We start from the raw sequence: 19186 nt of genomic DNA on the forward strand, positions 1-19186 counted from the left end.
GTTAAAAATAAACTTCTTTTATAGTTAAAAAAATGCTTACTTGGAGTTTTTCTTGTTAAGATAGTATGATAGACTATGTTGTTTATGCACATGTTTATGTGGCATTGATTTCTAGTTGATGCTTAGACTCATGTGTCTTGATTTAATCTTATTTAGCATTGTAATAAATACCACATGATTGTTAGTAAACTAGAGACCATAATTGCATTCACTAGTACATTTAAGGTCATTTTTCAACCAAAATTTTTGACCATTTATTAAATTGGTTGGTATGGAAAGGGAAAATATGGCTTTTTTTTAATCTATGCCCTTGTTGGTCGAAATTTTGACCAACACGAGCTTAATATGTAAAAAGGGCAAATGCTGCCCATTTCATTTTATTATATTTAGCTTCAATGCACGTGCGGGAGTTGAAGAACCAGGGCTATTTGACCAGAGAAAGAGATCTACACTGTAAATGTAGATTTATAGGTTAGTTTTATGATAGGAAGTGAGATCATCCTATTATGAGTCATGACAGATTTGCTGTGCATAATTATAAGTCCAGAAAACATGTTTAATGGTTTCTCTTTTGTCGCAAAATATGCCTACACCCAATCTATTAGCTGAAGCAGAAGATTCAAAGATAGGGGAGGGTACAGAGTCTTCATCTTTTTCTTCGAAGGGAATGAGTGCTGGAAAGAAGGTTGGTGTTGTTGTCGGTGTTATGTTCAGAGTAGCATTGGGTGGACTAGTGTTCGTGATATATAGGAAGAGGCAGGAGAACATACACAGAGCGCAGTATGGATTCACAACATGTCGAGATCTACTCTGATAGGTGTATTCATCTTGAATTTATTTCACTTCTTTTCTATTATCATTTAGTTGTAGAGAAAATAGCGTCAGGGTAGGGTTTAAATTTTTTGGGAAAGATTATTTTGAGATTAAGTCTCCCTTAATTTTTTTTCATTTTTGTTAGTTGCAAACATGAAATCAAGCCAATTCATATGGATTTGTTTTTGCTCAAACAAGAAAGATTATTTTGAGATCCCATGGGCAAAGTTAAGATGCATGGTGGAGCCAAGCTTTGGGGAAAGAAGTGTGTTTCTACATGAGGAGTATTTGAAAAGTGGGAAGCTTGTCATATCTATTGTAACATGTGTTACAGAGGAGGCTGTCATCACTTCGTCAAGGGAACAAGTGAAGTATGATTATCTAGTGCTTGCCACTGGAATTGCTTATGATGGCCCTCCTACAAAGGCAAAGAGGTTCAACCAGTTTAAGGAAGGTAAATAAATTAAAACATTTAGTTAGTAATGTGGTTGAGTTTTTAGGAAACTTGATTTATGGGAACATATCATCAATCTTCAATTCACCCATCATCAATTTTCAATATAATTATATAAATTATTTATGGACTTGATTGTGTATGTTTGGATCACATTCTGTGATCTATCATCACGATAAGAGAATGTAAGAATCAAATTCAGAAATAATTCATACATTTCAATGGATTGTGGAAATTTGATACAATATAATTTACAAAAAATGATAAATTTTTAGTTTTCAATTTCTAGACTGCGATCCTTTCTATTTTTTCTGAAAGGCAGATAGATTCAAATAGTTTGAAGCAGGTATATAAATTACAACAATTGGTTATATATAGGAAACCTATTTCTTGCTAATATATCATCAATCTTCAGTTTCAACAACCATCAATTTTCAATTTGATTTACAACAAATGAAATTTTTTCAGATTTGAATTGCTGAACTACAACGTTTTTCTGCAAAACTTTGAAAAGCAGAGAGAGTCAAACGATTTGAGAGAGGAATATAAATTAAAACATTTGATTAGTCCTGTTCTTGAGTATATATAGGGAATTTGATTCTGTTAGCTATCATGTTTGCCATTATGTCAAAAGATTGACCTGTTAACATTCAATACAATCATGCAACTTATAGAACATATGAAGTGGTTAAGTCACATAATGAATTCTGAAGAGAAATGTTAGCATTTAGTCCAATAGATTTGTAGGAACATATTGTCAATCCTCAGTCTCAACCATTATCAATTATCAATTTGATTTACAGAAAAATGAGAATTTTTTAGATTTGAATTGCTGAACTACATTTCCTTCTGCGAAAAATAGTTTGGAAAAGGTATATAAATTATAACATTTGGTTAGTCCTGTTCTTGAGCATATAGGGAATTTAGTTCATGTGAGCATATCGTCAATCTTCAATTTCATCCATCATCAAAATTTCAAAATGATTTATTTTATAGAAAAATGAGAATTTTTTAGATTTGAATTGTTCTAACTACTAAGCCTTTTGGACCTTTGGCACCTTAAATACTTTTTTCTTAATTAATATTATCAAACTTTTACAATCTATTTGTAAAGCATTTTTTCTTGGATTCGATTATGTGTACTTTTTAGCATCAACATTCATCATCAGACAAGAGAGTATAGGATTAGAAAAAGTAAAAAGATGGATCACGTAGTATGATCTAAAACATTGATGTTAAAAAATACACACAATCAAATATTAAAAAAACTTTCTTTATTGATTTTTTTTGTATTGGATGAACAATAATTAGCTTAGTAGTGGATCCCCTAGCTTGCCTCTTTTTTTTTTTTCTAGCCTCTTATGTTTACCTAGAATCTCTTCCTTATTTATGACTCTAAAATCATCTGTCTTGAGCTTGAGTGATTCATTCCAAAGTCATTGTATCTTTTCTTGAACTAGTTATCTTTACGTTTTCACTAAATTTTTGTTTAGCACTCAATGCCAATCAAAACATCTCATGGACAAATACAAGTTGGATTTAGGATTTAGAGGGACATACGATTTTTTAGCATCAACGTAATGGATCACACTACTACATAAACCATGAGCAGGATGAGAAAGTGTAGGATTGGGAAGAGTGAAAAGATAGATCACAGAAACATTGATGCTAATAAAACACACCATTCGAATCCCAAAAAAATGACTTGTTTTATTGATCTCTTTTTATACTATGAAAAAATAATTAGCAGTTGATCATCCAGCCTGCCTCTTTCTTGTCTTTTCTAGTCGCTTATGTTTACATAAAATATCTTCCTTATTTATGACTCTAAAACCATCTGTCTTCAGCTTGAATGGCTCATCCTATAGTCATTGTATCTTTTCTTGAATTCTGTTTTGCACTCATTCTAAATCAAAACATCTCATGGACAAATATGATTTGGATTTGGGGTTTAGAATTTATAAATTGGGGGTTTTCATTCATGAGAAATCGTGGGTAATGAGAATTGTGGATTTGAATGTGGTTTTTATATATTAAGTTTATTTGAATTTTCATTAAGATCTTGCTATTACAAAGAAAAGCAACAATTGCCTAATTTGAATATATCTTTCTTGCAGACAATAAGAAGATTAAGGATTCAAAAACAATCCTGATAATTGGAGGGGGGCCAACTGGAGTGGAACTGGCAGGAGAGATAGTGGTAGATTTTTTAGAGAAGAAAGTGGTCCTCATCCATGTTGGCTCTAGGCTTCTTGAATTTGTGGGGGAAAATGCATCAAGAAAGGTTCTCTCATGGCTCAAGTCTAAGAGAGTGGAAGTGTACCTCAACGAATGCATTGATTTGAACAACATTTCTGAGACCACAACAAGCTTTACTACAAGTAGTGGGAAGATCATCAATGCAGATTCCTACTTTGTATTCATTGGCAAGAGAATGGGCACATCTTGGTTCAAGGATTCAACATTTGCAGGCACTATAGACGAACATGGATTTGTCAGGGTGGATAGCTCTTTGCATGTGGAGGGGTAGACTAATGTTTTTGTTGCAGGGGATATCATCGATGTCAAGGTAAGCATGATAGAATATGCTTGGTTCTAATTCTGTTGATAATGAGGTTTAAATCAAATTAATCTAATTGGTAAGAACAAATTTGAAAAAAAAATAGTTCTCAATTTAGATGTGTCATACTGAAAATGGAATAAGTTTTGAATTTTCATTTTGGTTCAAAATGAGGATATGTTGATCCCATTCAAGAGGTGGAATTGAAATTGTCAGTTGGAATCATAATTGAATCAAATTTTCATTTTCATTTTCATTTTCAACAAAATTTAATTTCGAGTTATCATATCCAACATCTGGCAAATTCTAGGTATATGACAAATGCAATATTTGCTAATGCCAACAACAAAATGGGTTCACTTTTGTTTGTATATCTATTTTTTTGACATTCCCATTGAATCAATTGATATATTATTAATATGTTCAAGAGAGGAAGGAGATACATAAATGTGATCCAAAATGTAGAATCTCCTCATGCAATCAAGATCTAGAAGCAAGTTAAAGATAACCTAATAGTTGTTGATGAGAGATGTTTGGTGATTTGTTTATATGTTGGGTCTCTAAAAGCATAGCCATTATTTTTTTTTGTTTTTTTGTGTATGGATATTAAGGGCTTTGCATATTTTATTGGTCTTCTGTACAAGTGTGAATGCATTTGGAGCTACCTTTCTACACATCTTGAATATGAAAATGGTATTCTTCTAAGAACTCAAAAATGGTAGGGGATAGACTACAATCATGTTTAGCTTCTACGTTATAGTACTTTTTGATGGGTTATATCTGCCAAATTTTACGAACATTGGATTCCCTATCAGCCAAATTCAATATTCATCAAGTTTTCTTGTAACATACACATATAATTAGAATTGTCAATTTGAATACATTTGAAACAATTTGATAGCCAATCTATCCAACGAACAAGTTCCAATTCCTTAAATTTATCTAGTATGTAATGTAGGTGGCTGGATCGAAGCTCACAGCCGACTCCCATTGGCACTAGAGTCCAAATGGCCTGTTCCTAATGAAAGAACTTGTAATGTACTTATTGGAAGGTTATGCAAAATTTGCACACGTGCCTATAGAAAATCTTCCTATTATGAGCCATGTGATTGCTACATGTTCCATTTGTTGTCAATTATAGAAAAATTGTTCATTGTTTATGTATTCACAGAAAATCCATTGATGTTGAGATGGTTATTTTGACAATGAGGGACAGAGGATGTATTCTGAATCCAGTTACATATACCACACTAACCAATAAAATTTTTAGCAGTTACACTTGACAATAAAATTTTGGTCCAGAATATGAAAACTTTTTATTCTACTATTAATTAACTATCAATTTAGTCAGAGAACTCTGTAGTTTTAATTAGTGGTAGAGACATATATTTCTTCATTGAATCCATGTTTGGGTTATGAGTATTTCTGTGCAATGGCATAAGCTTTGACACTAAAACTTAAGAAGTTAATCCCAGTCAATCATAGGGCATTCAATAGCCATTCCTTTACTGCGCTTGTAGGCAAGTTTTTTCTTTAAAGATCTATTTTAAGTTTTTATCTTAACTAATAGAAGGCATCAACTCCTTATGGAAATTGCCTTTTAGGTGCCTACCAAAAATGGTATGATTCTTCAGAATGATGGGGCTCCTGCACAAGCAGCATAATGATCTCTTTATTGGATATATTGGATTTTGCCCAAAAAAACAAGTCCCACAACACGAGTTATTTATAAATAGTATTCTATATATAAGATACATAATTGCAATTCAATTTAGAGAAAATTGTATCAAGCATTTATGATCATTATGCAAATGATATTGAAAACAAAACACCCTAAATTCACTTGTATCCATCTCACTACATACTTCTAATAGCTGACCATATTAGGAATTCTGTGGAAAAGCTTGATAGGATGCTGGGAGAGTTGAGACTATCCTCCTCAACTAAACTCAAGGGCACATAATGAGTGTCCAAGTCATATGGCCCCTTGGGCCATGAGAATGGCAGGACGTTTATCATCTTGTAGTTGTCGTATTTAATGACAGAACCAGTATTGGTGCATCTTTCTATCAAACATTTTCAAATTGATCCCAAATATGATGTCTGATGGAAATCAGATAAATAATTATTAATCTTATGTTCCTTGTTAAGAGGATCAGAGATATTCTTCCTCAACCAAGGCCAAGGGCATGGAATGAGCCTCTGAGCAGAACCCTTAGTCCATCCATCTCACGATTGGCATACTTGACGAGAGAAGACCATTACTACTGCATCTTCTTAACAAATTTATATGGAGATTAATAAAAGAATACTTGCATACCAGTTACTTTCTATTATATTCTTTATTGTTGTTGTTTTATACACCGATTCTTTTCTAATTCAAACATGATAGTTTGATTTCCTTAATTAATATTCATTCTTATTTGTGCTTCATTCATGTCCTTGTTAGTTAGATTTCTTATTCTTCAATTTTTCTTGATGCTATCTACAAATGAACCACCTCTCGTTTTATATCCCTGATTGTGGGGAAATGTTACATTTTTCACTAGTATTGTCTCATTTTGAAGGATGCATCTCCTTATGATCAAGCACTGCCTTTGAATATTGTCTATTTAATCTTAATCATAGTTCATGAGGGATCATAGCCTGCAGATGCATTTAAGTAGTAGTTGATAATTATATTTTGTTTAAACTTGTAGCTAGGATTAATGTACCATTTAGTTGTAGTTGGCCCTTGTTAGAATCTTACTCAACCTTTCAAACTAGCATCTGCCCTTTTTCCTTTCTTAGTAGGGGCTAGCCTCTTACAATGGATTGTTATTAAATTTGATTGCAATGCCTAGTTTTTATATAATTATAAGTCTGCAATTTACAACATGGGCTTGACAAGCAGCTCTTGATTATAGTCCTAATCTTCCTCAACACCTTACTCGTCAAAAGGTGATTGAGGGTTTCCTCAGTGCAAAATTAGGTGGTATAAATGGGTTTGTTGGTAGCAGACAAGTTTTTCTCAATTTCCTTCACAACCACAAATCTAAAATTAACAAGTTCAACTCAATTCCCAGAATAGTAACTAAACCAAGGACTATTGACATTTGCATCTGAACTATCCAACTAGCTTGAGGGTTTCCTTCCTTGCAAAGGTATTGTGCAAAATTGCAAAGACTAAAATTAAAATTGGATGACCATAAATGTTAGAACATGCTCTCTCCATTTACATCTATTTCTCTTTGAGTACCAAAGCGTGCAAGTTGGAATCCCATTGAATAGATGCCCACTAGAGATGACGAGTCAAGCTTAAATCAAAGTGTTCAGTCAAGGTTTATTAAAAATCTTTGAAACATTAGATACCTTGGATCATATTACTAGTATATCTTCACAAGTCCAATCTATCAGTTGGAATGCTAAATACCATAACTTAAATTAAATTGCAAGTCTCCCTTTAGTTCTCTCAGATGCGTAGTCTTCCTATATACCCTCCTGGAGGTCTAGGTCTAAGCCAACCAATGTTCTGTGGATAGGGGCCACCCACACTCATGACACCTCAAGTAAATACGATATATATTCATATTATTTGATATATTTGCTGCTGATGTTGTTAATCTGTGCTAATCAATTCAAAGTTAATTTTGATACCTTGCAAATGGCTCTATGCTCATCTTGAAGAAAAGGATGTGTCAACTTTTGTTTTGTGACCGATCTAAAATGAAAAGCTTAATGTTCATCAGCTTTTATTTGTTATGTTCTTATATAAGAACAAATTGCCCTTTTTAGCATGTCATGCTTGGAAAACCATTCCAAATTTTTGCAAGTTCTTCATTCAGCATTGTTTTCGTTGGTAGTTTATGATCTGATGCCAATTTTGTCATACGTTGGTAGATTTGGTTATCAGCAGCAACTTGTCCCTGGTATTAGGCTAGGAAATGCACCTATTCCAAATTTCTATCTTCCTCTGGTTCAACCACAACAAGGACAACGATCTAATGTTAGGTAGTCTGGAGCTACACCCATTCAACAACAATAGAAGCAACAACAAATGCCACTTACACCTCAACAAGAAAAGCACATTTTATCTGTATTTTTAAATTGTTGTACATCAATCTTGGTTCTTAACTATTTTCCACAGCAAGTCAAATTGTGATATTATGTTTTACCTTGGAAAGCAAGCACCTAAATGATAAGAATAAGATAGTGAAGTTATTGTCCATCAAGTACTAGGAGAAAGAAGAGAAAGAACCTTTGGGAAGATAAGACAATGCATGGTACAGTCATGGATCCAAATGCTGTCATCTCTCACCAAACTCGACGAGGTTTTGCAAATCCTCAAGACCACAAGATAGATTAAGCATCAATAAGTAATTGTGAAAGATCCCCACCCAAACTCGATCCAATTTTTCCATTTTGTTTGGTTTGATGTATGTTTTGGACTCCCAGGAATGGTGATGTTTTTGAGTTCGGCAATTCTGATCTGACTTTGGCTGAGTTCACTTTGATGCTTGTTTATGATAAAACATTACAAATGATTAAAGGAAATGACTATGCAATGAATCAAAACATGTACAACTAAATGATATGGCAAAATATGAGTTTATTATTTACTGCTAAGACTAAAAAGAGAGATTACAGACCTATTATCAGTCACAAATCAAACTGTAACAATTCAATCCATAGGTTTTAATGCCATATAATCAACATGTATCACATCCAGATGTTAGCTAGCTATTGTAGGCTTCTGTAGACCACTTTGGGACTAGTAAATGACCACTTTAAGGTATGATATGAAGTATGATCTACAATAGAAAGACTAATATTATCCTACACAGGTTTGATATGCAATTTCCAGCCATCATATTTAGTGCCAAAAATCTAATATGCACTTTCAGCCACTATATCCCTTTAGATATGGTAAGTTTGAATGACACTATAATTTGATTTTTAAATTTGATTCCAATATTGAAAACTAAGAACTCAAATGACTAGTACATTATGATCCTATTACACCAAACATCTGGAACCAGATTACTTGAGTAGATTACAAATTCACACTGGATGATATTTCTCATCAATGCTTTGGCAATATAAATTGAAGAACTGACTATAAAGAAGCAATGACTGAGTTTCATAGTCAATATTAAGGCATTGTTATATCTCAAATCACATGTATAGGAACGAGAAATGTTGTAGTTCTGGATCCACATTAGCTCTCCAAGTGGTAGGCAGCAAGCCTCTATTTCCCATTGTGACTAGTAATTCAACTATGCTTTTCAAACCTCTAATTTTGTCATCTAGCACCAACCTTAAGAGCCTTCCAGGTGATCTATGTTATTTAAATCTCTCTCAAATATTGCTTATTTATTTGTTGCTATTGTCAGTCTCAATTGTAGGGATAGATTTATCAATTCACCCCTTGTACCACAGTTATCCTAGTATAGCCATGATAGTCAAACAGTGGAGGCTGAACTTCTTTTGAGATTCTCATGCATGGCTTTGAATACATTATTGTCACATTAAATGAATAGACAACTATTGTTGCTAAGAAAACATTTTCAGTCTACTAGTCTTTTGTTTGTTTATGATCCATAGTGTTAGTTTATAGTTAATAAATTATAATATTAGCTTATCCACCACCTATGAGCATCATCTAATTGCAATGAGTGCTAAGTGTTCCATTCATTCTCATGAGAGATGAGTCCTTGTGAACTATTACTCATGAAACATGGGTCAATGAGTTTGACTTAAAATCTACAAAGTTGAATCCGCATAGCAATATCATAATTTGACTTGCTATGGAAAATATCTCCTACTTAATAATAATATATTTCTGTGTTGGGTAGTTAATGGTTGGTTCTTATGGGAAAAATGGTTTTAGAAGCTAAAAAAGTGAAGGCATTTTGAAAAATAATTGAATATTCTAACTGATATAGAAAATATAAAAACAATATAACATTTGTTAAATTTTATGTTACTTAAAAATGTGATTCTATATTTTGTTTCCATTTTTTAATCTTGTAGTCCACGTGTTCATCAATGTATCATCAATGGCCTTTAGCTATATATGCTATAGTCTTATTCTAATATATGTCCTTTCCCCTTGCAGTCGAGCTGTTGGGTATAGGTTTGGACCACATCTAAATGAAACTGTTCCCCTACTTATTAACTATTGTAAAAGTGCATCTAAAGCTAATGAGGAGCTAAGAGAATATAGTTTGCAGGTGTTAAAAGAGTTTGGTTGTAGAGAAATTATGTATTTTCATCTCACACTATTTGTTAACATTAGTGGTTCCATTTTAAAAGTTCATATCATCTATATTGAAAGTATATGTATGTTTTGTGAAATGAATCTTCAAATTTCATTCTTCAAATAGAAAACCCTGATTATTCAAAAATCTATAAATAATCACCTTAAAGATGCAATTTGTAGGCATTGGAGAGTTTTGTCCTATGTTGTGCCAGAGATGTGGCTATTTATTGTGATACGATTTTGGAACTTGCTTTGGACTACATAAGTAATGATCCAAACTACACTGATAATATTGAAGAAGATATAGAAGAGAGTAATGGAGAGGAGGATGAGTATGTTAAAATTGATTAAGAGAATAATTTTCTTGAGACAATTTAATTTTTGCACAATGGTGTCTTTTATTTTCATGTAATTATGAATTTTATGACCAACATGTGAATACTATTCTGTTGATGTAGATAGAGTGCTAATGAATATAGCGATGATGAGGATATCAGTTGGAAGGTTTGGAGGGCAGCAACTAAGTGTTTGTCTGCTATGATAACATCTCGTCCAAAAATGCTATTAAAGCTATATTAGGAGGCATGTGCTTTGAACCTTTTTCAATTGTTGCTAGGAGATATTTATCATTTTCATAAAAGTTAACTCTATTTGTCCTATACATTTGCCATGTTTTTTGACCTTTGTGTGCCCAATAATTTTGGCTTAGTGTCTCTTCAGAGTTTATGGTTTACCTCTAAAGAGTGACAAGAATGGCCCTTTGTGTTTGTTAGAGTCAAGAGGATAAATAAATTCCATTCTCTTGGCATAACACTAACTTGCTAATGTTATGCACAAATAGGAATAAATTGAGTTTGAAATGATATATATTAGTTGTTATCTCATTTCAAAATGTGGTTAGCTTTAGGAATTCTTTTATAAGATGTTATATGAAATGATTGCTAGCTAACACCTGCCAAGGAAACATAACTTGCCTCTTCCCACAATGAATTCTGCTCAAGATTTTGGCATTGTGAAGTGCAATCTAGTTCTTTATGTGCCAATGGAAATAATGAGAATGCTAAGAGATGGCATGGTTACTCTTGTTGATGTTATTTCTTATTTGATAAATATATCAATTGCATTTTCCTTGGTTTGTTAAATGGGAAGTAATCTAAGGGGAGAACACTTCGTTATTTTTCCAAGCAAGTTTTTTTATAAATATAAAATGATAGTATTATTTAGACTTGCACAATACTCCAAATTTTTATTTGCTTTAAGCGACTTAGAGGGGTGACTTGGTGAGCTGACTCAGCGAGCCGACATGGCGAGCAAACTTGGTGAGGAAACTTGGTGAGCATACTTGAATAGTTGACTTGGTGAGTCAACTTTGGGAATAGACCTAGCAAGCTAACATTGTCAACAACCTTAAAGAGGCAACTTGGTGGGGCAGATTGTCAAGCCTATGTAGAGAGCCCCACTTGGTGAGACAAGATAGTGAGTCGACTCGGTGAGACAACTTGGAGAGCTAACTTGGTGAGCAGACTTAAGGAGTCAACTCGTTGAGGTGACTCAGCAAGATGACTTGGTGAGCAGACTTAAAGAGTCAGCTTGTTGAGGCAACATGGTGGGGTGGTGGCTTCGCAAGCCCACCTAGTGAGTCGACCTGGGGGAGTCAACCTAGGGGGAAAACTTGGTGAGCAAATCCACTTGGTGAGGTAAGATGGTGAGTCCACTTTGTGAGGCAACTTGGTGAAGACTAACCTAGATGAGGCACTTTGGTGGGGTGACTTGATGAGCAAACTTAAAGAGTCAACTTGGTGAGCATACTTGAAAAGTTGACTTGGTGACATGACTTGGTGGGGTGACTTGGTGAGCTGACTTGGTGAGCTAACCTAGCAAGCATACTTGAGTAGTAGACTTGGTGAGCCAACCAAGTGAGTTGACATGGTGAGTGGGCTTAGAGAAGTGACTCAGTGAGGCAACTTGGCAAGCACACATAGTGAGCCCACTTGTTGAGGCAAGGTGGTAAAATGATTGGATGAGCTGACTTGGTGAGCTACCTTAAAGAGTCAACTCGTTGAGGTGACTAGGTGGGGGTGACTTGGCGAGATGACCTGGAGAGTTGACCTAGGGGGTGGACTTGGTGAGAAAACTTAAAGAGTTGACTTGGTGAGTGTACTTGAATTGTCAGCTTGGCAAGTTCACTTGGGGAGCCGGCTTGGCGATCTTACATGGTGAGTGGGCTTAAGGTGGCGACTTGGTGGGGCAAGTTAGTGAGCTGACTTAGCAAGGCCACTTGGAGAGTCAACTTGGTGAGAAAACTCAAAGATTGACCTTGATGAGGTGCTTTGGTGGGGTGACTTGATGAGCGAACTCAGAGTCAACTTGACGAGCGTACTTGAACAATCGACTTATTGACATGACTTGGTGGGGTGACTTGGCGAGCCCACGTAAAGAGCATACTTGAACAGTTGACTTGGTGAGCTAAACAAGTGAGCTGACATGGTGAGTGGGCTTAGAGAAGCAACTCAGTGGGGCAACTTGGCAAGCACACATAACAAGCCAACTTGCTAAGGCAAGGTGGTAAAACCATTGGGTGAGCCGACTTGGTGAGCTGACTTATTCAGTCAACTCATTGAGGTGATTGGCTGGGGGTGACTTGGTGAGCTAACTTAAGGGGTAGACTTGGTGAGCGAACATAAAGAGTCGACTTGGTGAGCGTACTTGAATTGTCGACTTGGCAAGCTGACTAGGGGAGTCAGCTTGGAGAGCTGACATGGCGAGTTGGTGGGGCAAGTGGGGGTGACTTGGTGAGCTGACCTGGAGAGTTGGCCTAGGGGGCAGACTTGGTGAGCTAACTTAGAGAGTCAACTTGGTGAGTGTACTTCAATTGTCAGCTTGGCAAGCTAACTTGGAGAGCTGGCCTAAGGATCTAACATGGTGAGTGGGCTTAAAGTGGCAACTTGGTGGGGCAAGTTGGCGAGCTAACTTAGCAAGGTTACTTAGAGATGTGACATGGTGAGCTGACTTGGTGAGCAAGCTCGATGAGCGAACCTAAAGATTGACCTTGATGAGGTACTTTGGTGGGGTGATTTGATGACCGAACTCAAAGAGTCAACTTGGCAAGCATACTTGAATAGTTGACTTGGTGGGGCAAGTTGGCAAGCCAACTTAGCAAGTCCACTTGGTGAGGTGAGATGGTGAGTCAACTTGGTGTAGAAATTGGGCAATCTGACTTGGTGAGCAGACTTAAAGACTAACCTTGATAAGGCGCTTTGGTAGGGTGACTTGATGAGTGAACTTAAAGAGTCAACTTAGTGAGCGTACTCGAACAGTCAACTTGGTGACATGACTTAGTGAGCTAACTAAAAGAGTCAACTCATTGAGGTGACTGGGTGGGAGTGACTTGGCAAGCTGACCTGAAGAGTTGACCTAGGGGATGGGCTTGGTGAGAAAACTTAAAGAGTTGACTTGGTGAGCGCACTTGAATTGTCAGCTTGGCGAGCAGACTTGGGGACTTGGTGGGACATGTGGGAAAGCCGACTTGGTGAGGCAACTTGGCGAGCTGACTTGGTGAGTTGATTTAAGGATTGACCTTGATGAGGTGCTTTGGTGGGTGACTTGATGAATGAACTCTGAGTCAACTTGGTGAGCACACTTGAACAGTTAACTTGGTGAGTGTACTTCAATTGTCATCTTGGCGAGCTGACTTGGGGAGTTAGCCTGGCGATCTAACATGGTGAGTGGGCTTAAAATGACAACTTGGTGGGGCAAGTTGGCGAGCCAACTTAGCGAGGCCACTTAGAGACATGACATGGCGAGTTGACTTGGTGAGCAAGCTCGATGAGTAGACCTAAAGACTAACCTTGATGAGGCACTTTGGTGGGGTGACTTGATGACTGAACTCAAAGAGTCAACTTGGTGAGCATACTTGCACTAGTACATTTGGGTTCATTTTTTAATGTTTATTGGTCAAATTTTTGACCAAATTTTGACCAAATTCAAGGTCAAAATTTTTTTGGTTGAAATTTTGACCAACTCACTAGTCCATGATTTGTCTCAATCATATAACTAATTATATATTCTTCATATTAGTTACTGTTGGTGTTTTTTAGGCATTCTATAAAAAAGTTCACATGCCTTGCGTACGATATGACATTTTGCATGCATCCTGCACTCTCTCTCATCCGACTAATGATGGATTATGCAAAGTGATCTGAAACCATCATGCTAAAAAACACACAATCAAATCCAAAATGAACTTGCACTATAAATGGATTGTGGAAATCTAATATTGGTAAAGTTGGATGCATGTCTACCAGGACAATCACAACTTAAACATATATTTGTCTTAGTAGACATGCATGCAAAATTAACAATATCAAATTTCCACAATCCATTTGTAGTGCAAGTTCATTTTGGATTTGATTGTGTGTGTTTTTTAGAATCATGGTTTCAGATCACTTTGCGTAATCCATCATCAGCCGGATGCGAGAGTGTAGGATGCATGTAAAATGTCATATCATAGGCAAGACATGTGAATTGTTTTATAGAATGCTTGAAAAAAATTTACACCTAGCTATTTGTGGAAATTTCCACCTTCATTGGTCGAAATTTCCACCAACGACTGGGTTTTTTCTACCTTTGTTGGTGGAAATTTCCACCAATGCCTAAATTTTTTTCTACCTTTGTTGGTCGAAATTTCCACCAACACCTAAATTTTTTCTACCTTTGTTGGTCAAAATTTCCACCTTCATTGGTCAAAATTTCCAGCAACGCCTAAATTTTTTTCTACCTTTGTTGGTCGAAATTTCCACCGACGGCTAAATTTTTTTTGCCTTTGTTGGTCAAAATTTCCACCAACGTGTAAATTTTTTTCTACCTTTGTTGGTCGAAATTTCAAGCTTCATTGGTTGAAATTTTGACCAATTCCTATATGAATGTAGACAATGGCTTTGGTAGGTTTTCGACCAATAGATTGGTCAAAATTTTGACCAACCAATGAGTTGGTCAAAATTTTGACTAGAAAAATATTGACCAATGGGTTGGTCAAATTTGGTCGAAAACTGGGTCAAGAATTCGACCAATAAAGGTTAAAAAATGAACCCAAATGTACTAGTGATTAGGCAACATGAAAGATAATTGTAACAATCATTAATTTTCTATCTATTCATTTTCATGTTTAAGTGCATTCTCTACCGCATCTAGTAAACTAGACACCTGGATGTTGTGAAGTAATTTCTCCCTAGAATGTGACTACCACTAGTCACCTTGTTTTGTGAAACATGTTCTTGTGGAAATTCATGGTTATTTATGATGTGTCCATATTGTGAGTGGGCTAGCATTGACATTTTGAACTTTTTTATCCTTGGATTAGTCACATTGTTCTCTTTTCACTATCTATTTTGTGACACTGGTCACCCTTAATTTACTATTGAAATTCTTGCAAGGTGTTTTATGATTTGTAGTCAAACTCAATATTCACCCACTTGGGTTCTCCATTTGAATTCTATGGCAACTATTTGAATGCTTGGTATTTTTGGCCCTGTTATGTGATAGGTATTATTTCTATCAAGTTTGTTAAGGACCTCTAATAATACGTTTAAGGGAGGACACTATGAGATTGCATTATGACTGTCTATAAAAAGGAAAAGCATTTGGATCACATGGTTGCATGAATGCTACATTAATTATTATTTTATGAATGTTGAATTAATTAGGATTGCGTTAGATTCTCAACTCATTATTGAATGTAATGGTAAACTTTGAATATCTTTCAGGGTGCGTATTGAATATCAATCTAAACTTATAAATAAATTATTTCAAGATGAATGTTTGATCAATGTGGTTTTTGAATTATGCTTAAACTAGAGCCATATTATTCTTAGTATTTGGATGTGTATATTTAATAAATTTGATTGTGTCAATTTCCTATTTGCCTCTAATTATTACTTGTGGGTAGTACATTTGACTTTTAAGTTAACTTAGTAGTAATAGTTGACTTCTAAGAGTAAGCCTATTTTTAAGGGAGGAGGATGTAATACCCATCCCTTTCTATCATTATAAAATTCATGGCTAAATTCCTATATGACTCTTTCATGAATTTATTAGCTTTTAATTGATACTTGAAATGTAATACTTTGATATGTTGAGTAATTGATTATGTTAGGTAGTAACGATTTCCTACTTGCAATGGCATTTCTTTAATTGCTCTTAATTAGTTAATGAAATTACTTTCACGATGATGTCATATGACGTGTCTTTGAAAGATGTTTATTATGTCTTCATGATGATCAGATGTTCATGTTAGAATATGATTTTATTTATATTAAGAAATTACTATTATTCATACCCCATACTTGCATGTGTGTGTGTGTGTGTGTGTGTGTGTGTGTGTGTGTGTGTGTGTGTTTTATATTTCTATTAGATGTGCTTGATATGGTTAAGGGAGGGAGTCATAGCCACCTACTAGTTAGGATCTTCATGATGCACCACTCCCCACCATTGCCTATTTAGCTTAGATATATACACGTGCATGTACATGCTCATCTTTTATACAGGTTTGCAGGTATCAAACATCAACTTCTTTGAATTGTCAGGACGAGCATACCCTATCATAATAAATCAGTGGTAAGAATGGGCAGATAATGTTCAAGTCCAATCTTGTCCTAAGAAGGAGGACTTGTATCTAACTTTCTACCCTTTTGAAACTTGTGAGTTTATGTTTACATGTGTTATTCAATTTTGGTTTTGGTTGGTCATGCTTATGTTGCCTTTATGTAAATTTGGCTATGTTGTTTTCTTGGTAAATACCTAGAATTATTAAATATTATTTGATTTGAAAAGAAAATATCAAAATATGAGGGTATTTAATTAATTAAGTATGTGCTTTAGTTTGAAAGATTTAATTTTAAAATCCAATTTGAGAAATTAGATAAAAAGAATTAAAAGATTAAAGATTTAATATGTTTGATGTAATTATTTAATTATTAATGATTAAATTAGTGTTTCATTTAAATAATAGGCTTTAATTATTATTATTAATTAAAATATTAAATTATGATTTTAAAAGTATTTTGCATAAGTAATTAAATGGAGAAAAGAAAATTTAAAAAATATTAGTAATAAAAGTGCATTAAATGTACACGAGAAGATTAAATAATTAAAATATCTATATTTTAATAAAGAAAATGACCTATAGAAAATTGAGGAATAGAAACCCTAGTTAGGGTTGGGTATATGCACCAAGGTGGTGTGCCAAAAGGGGGTATAAGTGAACACCTTTTTTTTGAAGTCAGGTAAACCTGATCTTGGAAGACTCATTTGAAGGTCATGCACTCAAAATGAGAAAATGTGTAAAACACAAAAAATGTAGTAATCTAAATCTAGTTTCTAAACTAGTAAGGTTCTTAAAAAATTGAGAAGATTAAGAGGGTCAAACCTCGCACACACAAAAAATGGTTCCTATTTGTTGCTGAAAAATATAACATAATTATTTCTGTGCGCTCAACAAAACATATAGTTATATTTAGTATTTTGAAAAACCCTTTGGTAGGATGATAGATAAGAGAGAGATATATAAGTTGTGTAATTTTTCATAATTTTATGATGAGTAATTTGTTTTTATGTTTTTTTTGAGTGACTTCATCCCAAAATTCTTATACATCTTCGTGTGTTGGGCATAACTTGCATCAAAAAATCTAAAATCAACATTTCTAAAAAAAGTGTATAAAGTCATGTGTAGAAAAATAATATGTAATTTATTTTCCATTTGGTTAAGTAGATCAAAAGTTAGTTAAAAATGGTAGACATATGTCTGAGAGGACTGCCAAGACACTAATATAGAAAAATCAACCTCTCAATGCTAATCTTGTCCAAAAATTAAATAAATTATATGGTTAAAAAGGTAAGAAAATATGTGAGATTATGGTGGTAATGTTAGAGATAACCACTTCACCATTTCCAAACCTAATAAAGTCAAAGACGAGAATTGATCTTAGAAGATGGAAAATATATCAACCCAAGTCTTTGGGTAGTGAAACAAGCCTATTACCAAGCCTAAAAATGATCATGCTTTTGTGTTAACAAAACATAATCACATTATGCTTTGTATGACTAAACTATTGTACTAAACATAACGTGATCATGTTATGTCTAGTATGAATATACTACACATAATGCAACCATGTTATGTCTACTATGACTTTACTAGACATAACACAATTTTGTCATGTCTATGTAAAAGTATAGTCAATTTTACAAAGGTGTGATAGGCCTAATTTGGCCTATTTAATAAAGAAACTACATTCAAATGGATTAATTTCATCAAATAAATTATTGGATCAACTAGGGCACTATAAAAAAAAATTCCAAATCCCAAGTTTCATGCTTTGAATGAGCCATACCTGGGATGCATTAGAACCATGGCATTTTTCAATCACTTCATCATTTGGTTCAGAATATTGAGAGAGTAATTAGAAAAAAAACACTATAAGGAAAACATATGTATTACCAAAGATTTCCAAAATCCAACCATAGAAAGAGTGTAGTGATGGAAGGATGCATAGGGGGTTTTATACAAATATTCAAATACCAATTCTATCAAGGAAAGTTTAGCTTCTAGAACTTAGGCTGTGGATCTTAGAATCATTTAGTTTGTTGTTCATCTAAATGGGTACCCTTATAGGGTAGACCTAATTGTAATCAACGATACAATGTAAGGTCTGGATATAGGAGAGAGATTCTTGTGATTGAACCAGAAGATAAATCATCTTCTGAAGAAATGCCAGAGACTTCCTGTGAAGGCTCTGAGGTATGTTGATTCATTTTACTCAACTTTCTCTTTGATTTTTATCATGTAGGAAAATTTAGTGATGGATTTTCATGTGTATGTCAAGAATAGGAGGAAGAAGGGTTTGAAATTAAGCCAAGGGTGCATCATAATGACAAACAAGGAAACCTACAATAATATTCTTCTCAAACATGACTAGAAAAATTGATGCTTGACATTGATAGCTAATTTAGCATAGATCTTGAAATAATGAAATATGTTGATAAGTGCTTTGGTGAATGTATGGATACCATTCTATAGGTGCCCCAGTCTCTCTCTCTCTCTCTCTCACTATCTCTCTCTCCT

General features: G+C 34.5%; 1 pseudogene; it reads left to right on the forward strand.

Moving 5' to 3' along the window:
- Positions 1 to 966: 966 nt before the first annotated feature.
- On the forward strand, positions 967 to 18871 carry LOC149566668 (uncharacterized; annotated as a pseudogene).
- The last annotated feature ends 315 nt before the right edge of the window (positions 18872 to 19186 follow it).

This window comes from Cupressus sempervirens, chromosome 3, assembly GCF_028749045.1.
Source record: "Cupressus sempervirens isolate cs-2001-9-10 chromosome 3, ASM2874904v1, whole genome shotgun sequence".
Lineage (NCBI taxonomy): Eukaryota > Viridiplantae > Streptophyta > Pinopsida > Cupressales > Cupressaceae > Cupressus > Cupressus sempervirens.